Here is a 7,946-nt window from a genome sequence, read left to right as displayed (position 1 = left end):
TTGGGAGGTCATTAAGGTTAAATGAGGTCATATGAGTGGGGTCCTAATCTGGTAAGCCTGGTGGACTTATAAGAAGAGGGAGTGGTCTCTCCCTCCACACTCTTACTCCCCCACCCCTGCACGGCTCCCAGGAAAGGCCACGTGAGCATAAGTGGCCGTGGGAGCAGGAATCGATCCTCCCTGGAAATGGAGCCCTGCCAGACCGCGATCTTGGACTTCAGGCTTCCAGAACTGTGAGAAGTAAGTTCTGTTGTTTTTAAGCCTCAAAATCTGTGGTATTTTGCTATGGCAACCTGAGCAGAGTAATTCATCGTCATTTTAAAAAACTCAAGATGCAAATAAGGCCCACATGGCGCAGTGAGCTGCCCGGTCTATTAACTCTCCTTTCATCCGCAGGTGCGTAGGTGCGCCGCGCTCTTTTCGGTTCCCTGAACAGTTCAGCTGAGAGGACACTACTTGCTGGCCGAACAGGTCCCTCCCTCAGGACGACGACAGTACTGGCTCCTGGATTCCCTACTCATGATGGTTAGATCTAGGGGCTTGACTAGATTCATACTCAAACTCTGCCTCTTTCTGGAGGCCCTCCCAGGTGTGGGGGGGCCTCCACCCTTGGTACCCCTCTTCCCTCACCTGCAGTGCCTAGTTTCCTCTTCTGCCTCTCCCAGACCGCACCCTGGCTCCCTGCAGGCAGGGCCAGGGCGCACGTGCTTCCTGCCTGGTCCCCAGCCCGGCCCAGGGTCCCACACACGGTGGGGCCTCACAAGGCATGTGGAATGGACAAATGTCGCACCTTGAGCCCAGAGGCTTTTTGCACACTTTAGCGTCCAGTGCCTGAGCTTCCAGCGCAGAGTCTGGGCCTGAACAGCAGGACCGGCCCCTCACACGGAGGCAGAAGAGTGGACAGAGGTTCCTGCAGGAGGTCACCTAATAGCCCGGCTCTGAACATGACAGGAGCGCCATCAAAGCTGCATCTGCCCAGCAAGGAGGGCCGAGATGGCCACATCCCCAAATGTCTTCCAGGGCTCTGCCTCCTGTGCCGCCATCTCTCCGGCCTTGGCCCCTCACAGTCCAGCCAGCCTTTCTGCCTGACTTGCGCCTCACCTGCAGACATCACCTGAGGCTCAGCCACAGGCTCTGGTCTCCTCCTTCACACACACCCAATTCAGAATCTATCGCAGGGTTCCTGTCCTCCTGCCCCAGACCGAGTATGCCCAACACCTTCAGGACATGCCAGGGACACATTCCACCTTTGCTTCCAACTTAACACGCAGTATCTAAAACCAGCCCATGACCCGTGGAAGGATTCCCAAACTCCCAGTCTGGCTCTGACCAACCCTCCCAGCCATTTCTTCCTCAAGCCCAACCCTCCCCCACCATGCCCCCCGCCAGGTCTGGAAAGTGACCTAAAGCGGTGGCTCTATGTTGTGTCAGCTGAGCTAAGCAGAACCATGGTTCCAGACCCCCCTTTCCTGCAAGTTGGCCAGGGCTGCAGGAGGGGAGGGAGCAGCTGGGGTGGCTCCAGTGCAGCTGCACCTCTCACAGGTGGATGCAGGCTTCTGGGCTCTCAAGGCATCTCCTCTTTAACTTGTCTAGCTCCTCAGGCCAGGTGTGCGTTTTGCTCCAGGACAAAGGGTGTAACTTCTTCTGCAGGTCACCTGTGTCATTGAAGTGGGTGGCTTGGAAGTTGTTGCAGGTTCATCCTTCAGAGTCCCAGTTCTTCCTCACTGGTTCAGATCAGTCTTGCTCACCCAGCTTTGTATCCATCTTTGCTACCCCACTGCCTGCCCTGATGATTGTAAACTCACAGACATCAATTCTTTAAGTAGCTTTTCCACTGCGTAAGATCAAATCTTACATTCTGTCTCACTCTGGTGATTCTGTTTCTCTCATCAAATCTGATCTATATGGTAACAACTCTCAGCAAAGTGGGAATAAAGGGATCTTACCTCAGTATAATAAAGGCCATATACAAAAAACCTACAGCCAACATCATACTCAATGGGCAAAAACTAAAAGCGTTTCCCTTAAAATCAAGAACAAGACAGGGATCTTCATTTTCACCTCTCTTATTCAACACAGTACTGAAAGTCCTCACCACAGACATCAGACAAGAAGAAATAAAAGGTATCCAAATTGGAAAGGAGAAAGTAAAACTGTCATTATTTGCAGACGACATGATAGTGTACATAAACCCTACATAAACAAACAAATAAACAAAAACCCTTACTAGACCTAATAAATGAATTCAGTGAAGTAGCAGGATACAAAATCAATACTCAGAAATCTATATCATTTTTATACACCAATAATGAACTATCAAAATGAGAGACTAAGAAAACAATCCCATTTACTATTGCAACAAAAATAGCAAAAAAAGGATATAAGAATAAATTTAACCAAGGAGGTAAAAGACTTGTACTCAGAAAACTATAGACACTGAAGAAAGAAATTGAGGAAGATACAATAAGTGGAAGCATATACCATGTTCATAGATAGGAAGAATGAACATCATTAAAATGTCCATACTACCCAAAGTAATCTGTAGATTGAATGTCATTCCTATTAAAATACCAATGGCATATATCATAGATCTAGAACAAATATTCCAAAAATTTATATGGACCAAACAAGGCCCCAAATAGCCTCAGCAATCTTGAGAAAAAAGAACAAAGTTGGAGGGATCACAATACCTGATATCAAATTATATTACAAGGCTGCTGTAATCAAAATAGTCTGGCATAATAATAGACACATAGATCAATGGAACAGAATAGAGAGCCCAGAAATAAGCCCATGTCTTTATGGTCAATTAATATTGGACAAAGGAGGAAAGAGCATACAATGGAGTAAAGGCAATCTCTTCAATAAATTGTTTTGGGAGAACTGAACTGGTACATACAAAAAAAAAAAAAATGAAACCAGACCACCAACTAACACCATACACCAAAATAAACTCAAGATAGATAAAAGACTTAAATACAAGTTGCAACACCATAAAAATCCTAGAGGAAAACACAAGCATTGAAATTTCAGATATCTTGTGTAACAATATTTTTGCCAATATATCTCCTAGAGCAAGGACAACAAAGATAAAAAATAAACATCAGATTTAAAAGCTTCTGCAGGGCTAAAGAAACCATCATCACAATGAAAAGGGAACCAACCATATGGGAAAACATATTTGCCAATGATACATCAGACAAGGATTTAATCTCCAAAATAAGTAAAAAACTCATACAGCTCAACGCCAGGAAGACAAACAACCCAATTAAAAAATGGACAAAGGACCTGAACAGACACTTCTCTGAGGACATACAGAGGGCTGATAGACATATGAAAAAGTGCTCAGCATTCTAGCCATCAGAGAGATGCAAATCCACAATGAGATACCACTTCACACTGGTGAGAGTGGCCATAGTAACCAAATCAACAAACAACGAGTGCTGACAAGGTTGTAGAGAAAAGGGAACCCTAGGGCACTGTTGGTGGGAATGCAGACTGGTATAGCCACTGTGGAAACGGTATGGGGTTTCTTCAAACAATTAAAAATGAAACTGCTTTTTGACCCAGTAGTTCCACTTTTGGGAATATATCCTAAGAATCCTGAAACACCGATTCAAAGGAATATATACACCTCTATGTTCATAGCAGCATTATTTACAACAGCCAAGATTTGGAAACAGTGTTAAGTGCCCACCAGCAGATGAGTGGATAAAAAAGCAGTGGTACACTTACACACTGGAATACTACGCATCAGCGAAAAAGGAGGGACTCTTACTTTTTGCAACAGCATGGATGGACCTGGAGATAATTATGCTTAGTGAAAAAAAAAACAGTCAGTGAAAGACAAATACCATATGATTTCACTCATACGTGAAATCTAGTGAACAAAATAACCAAAAAGCAAAACAGAATCAGAGGCATAGAAATATGGAACAGACTGACAGCTGTAAGAGGAGAGGGGTGGCGTGGGGACTGGTTGAAAGAAAATGAAGGAATTAGCCAAAGAACTTGTATGCATGACCCATGGACATGGACAATGGTGCAGGGATTGCCTGAGGGAGTGGGGGGGGGGTTGGGTGGAGTAGGGCAAAGGGGGTAAATTAGAACAACTATAATAGCATAAACAATAAAACATTAAAAAAAATCTAACCTATATGCCTTGGGCCAGTAACTGAACTTCACTTCCCTTGTCTGTGAAATGGGGACAATTATAGCACCCACGTCCTGTGGTGCTGTGATGGTTAAATGGGACAATAACGTGTGAGGGCTCAGAGTAAGGCCTGGTACAGAGTAGGTGCTCAGTGAGTGTGGCTACAAACATTCCTATTCCTGGCCAGAGACCTTTCCCATGGCTCCCCCCTGCCTTGACCAATCAATTCTTTTGCTAATCAGTTATATACCATGTTAACAGCCTGTTCACTTCTTCCAGGAAGGCTTCCTTGATATCCACCACTGCAAATTCCTTTCCTTTCTCAGAGACCTTGTGCTCTTCTTTGACTACTTTCATTTCTTCTGCCTCATTCATTACATCATAAATTTAGTTGACAAGTATTCTTGAACACCTACTATGTGTCAACACTATGGTAGAGGTTATGGGTTAGTCACAGTCCCCTGCCCCTTGGGTCACAATGTAATGAGGAAGATGGGTCTATTAACCATGAAAATACGATGTGGGAAATGCTTTGAAAAGGAAGTTGTGAACACCCAAAGAAGGGACACCGAAGGCTCCAGAGAACAAGAGTGCTATTAAGGAAGGCTTCCTGGCAGAAGCAATCTGAAGGGTAAAGGCTGAGTTAGTTCTCTGGGTGGACAAAGTAAAGGAAAGCATTCAAAGCAGAAGGAACAGCATGTATACAGGGGTGTGGACTTGAGAAACCAGGGTGAGACCAGGAAGGAGACTGGGCAGTCCAGCACATCGGGGTGCCCAGGGGCTGGGGAATGGCAGGACATGGGCTGAGGGGGCCTTAGGAGCCTGCCCCTGGCAGGCTTTGTCTGCTGAGTTGAGGGGCCTGCCAGCTAAGGAGAGTGAGCACAGAATTTTAAGCAGAGGAGCCCCTGATCCAATGCTCGTGAACTCACATCCCTCTGAGTGAGAGCAATGTCTCCATTTCAGGGCTGTTGGGGTCCTTGGCATGGATGAGTCTCATGCTTTCTCTCCTCTTTTCTGATTTCAAGCCCTAAGGAAGATTGAAGAGCTCAGTTCCCTGCAGCCCAGATGCAGAGAAAGGAGAGAGGGAGGGGGAGACTGAAGAAGGGAGGGGAAAGGGAGGGGAAAGGGAGGGGAAAGGGAGGGGAAAGGGAGGGGAAAGGGAGGGGAAAGGGAGGGGAAAGGGAGGGAAGCCCACGAATAAGCTGTAGGGCTGGGCAGTCTGTGGCTGGCCGGCTGGCTAGCATGAAAGTGCTTCCCTGGGATGCAAAGGGGGCGTAGTGTGCACACGGGGGGCACCCAGAAGGCCTCTCCCTGAGAACCTGGGGCAGCAGTAGGCATTTGGGGGCCGCCAGGGAAGAAATACCAAAATTTGGGGACTGGATGCTACTAGTGTGTGGTGTATGTGTGTGGTTTGTATGTGTGAACATATGGTATGTGTACCTGTGAGCTTTGTGTCTGTGGGGTGTGTGTGTGGCATGTATGTGTATGTGGTATATATGTTTGTGCACACATGGTGTATATGTGTTCGGTGTTTGTGCTATGTGTGGTCTATGTGGTCTATGTGGTCTGGGTATGTGGTGTATATGTACTTGTGTAGTGTGGTATGTATATATGGTATGCATGTATATGTGCGTATGTGGGGGTATGTGTGCCCATGTTGTATATGTGGTATTCATGTGTGGTGCAGGTATGTGGTGCGTGGGTGTGGGTGTATATAGTATGCATGCATATGCATGGTGTGCACATATGTGGTGTGTGTGGTATGTGTGCATATGAGATATGTGCTGTGTTTGGTATATATGTGGTGTGTGCATGTGTGTAGTATACACGTGCTATGTATGTGGCACTTATATGATGTCTGTGTGTGGTGTGAATGTGTGCAGGGGTTCATGAGGGTGTGATTTTTTCAGGGGAGAGTGAGGACTCCCCAGTGGAGCATTTATCCCCCCTAAGCCAAGGCTCAAGAGGAGACAGGCTGGCCTGGCATGTTCCCTAGGCTCCCTCTTGGCCCCCAACCCCCACTGCCTGCCTGGCTCCAGCCTCAGCCAAGCACAGCACCTGCCAGAGCTTAATGGCCTGTGACAGACAGGCCTCTGAGAGAGGGATGACATGGCTCCAGGGAAGATGCAGGCAGCCGGCTGAAACCTGTTCCCGGGGCTGGTGTAGCCCTTGCCAACCACCCCCCTCTCCCGACTCACAGCCTCCTCTTCCCCCCTTGGTTCCCGCTCCCTCTGGTCGTCAGGAGGCCCCGGCAGGGGTCGTCTGGGTAGTCACGTGTGAGCAGAGGCCACACCACCAGTGCCAGTGGGAGTGGTGGGCAATTGTCACCAGCCCTTGACTTGGAGGGAGGAGGCTGAAAGAAGCTGGCCTCCCTCGCTGACTAGACAGGCCGCTTCCCACGCCCAAACAGCCAGAATCTCCCCGTGCGCTCCCTCTGGTGCACTCAGTGTGCTGGGGCTGTCTTCTGGGCGTGCTGGGGGCTGCCCCTGCCCCTGCAGAGGGTCTGGGTCCAGCCTGAAGTCTTCCTGCCTTCCTGCCCTTCGCCTTTTCCCAGACTCTTCCCTTCCCACGTCTGGCTTTTGTATGCCCCCGACTCTTAATGGGCTGGGTGTTCCTAAGCCGTGTTGTCAGTCTGAGGGCTGCAATGACTCAGAGCCATTCTGCTCTATGAGGAGCACAAGGAGGCAAAAATCAGTCCCCCTCAACGCGCTAGCCAAGGGCTGGCCATCGAGGCACAGGGTTCCCTCAGGGATGCAGAGACGAGGAAAGACAAGACAGCAAATGTGTCAGTCCTGACGTGGGTGGCCTGCGGACGTCAGTGAAGAACGTAAACAGCTTTTTTCTTTGGCAGAGTGTGAACGATCTGGTTTCAAAGTTGGTCTTCTCGGGATTGGACAAGGCTTGCACCAGGCCCTGGCAGCCGGCCCACTATTCAGGAAGGACTGAAGGTCACCAGAGGCAGACAGCAGGTGGGGCTGAGGGAGGTGTCCTGGGAAACCGGGAATGAAGAGGAGGGGCGGCGTGTGGCGTCTGTGAAATAGCAGCGGGGCTGGACTAACAATCAGCCAATGTGCAGGAGGCAGGAGCCATACCCGCCCCCCGCCCCCCCGCCCCCAGCCTTGGAGAGGGCAGAGCGACGAATGTGTTTCTGGGGAGGAGAGAGGGCCCCGCTGAGCCAGGGCCAGGGTCTGGGCAGGAAGGCGCCAGAAGGGAGCCAGCAAAGCAAAGCCAGAGCCCGGGAACGGTGCCAGGCGGCGCCTGAGAAGGCGCCGGGACAGCACTAGCACTCGGCCGGCGTGCCGGACTCACCCCCCACCCCCTCGGGTCAGGTTCCAAACAGCTGTGGGCCTTTCTCCAGGACCACTGGGGCCTCCCACAGCAGCGCACAGAGAAACATGAGCAGCTTGGAGACGATCGACAGGTTTCCAACTGGAGGACGATTGTCCTGCCCAGTCAGCCGCCCTGCCCACTGGTGACCTTCCTCCCATGACCCACCTCCCGGTCTGTGCCACCTCTTCCCACGTTCCCACACAGGGCAGCAGTTCTTCTCTGCCTGCCACTCCATGTTAATGCACCTTCTCTACGCCCCCTCCACCACTTATTTCCAAGACAGCTGTTATGTAACCAACCACTCGGAAGCTCGCTGCATCCAGTTCTCCCATCACAGAGCTGCATGCTTCCTTCCTCCCTGCCCACCAGGTTTCTCTCTTCCTTTTTTCTTTCAGCAAGTAGCGCCTGTGCGCAGAACTTAGGGAATTATGACAAACAATATTTATAAACCTTGCCTGGGGCC

Source organism: Phyllostomus hastatus, unplaced genomic scaffold (assembly GCF_019186645.2).
Source record: "Phyllostomus hastatus isolate PE091 unplaced genomic scaffold, TTU_PhHast_1.1 phas_contig_40, whole genome shotgun sequence".
NCBI lineage: Eukaryota > Metazoa > Chordata > Mammalia > Chiroptera > Phyllostomidae > Phyllostomus > Phyllostomus hastatus.
Note: the sequence above shows the minus strand (reverse complement) of the source record.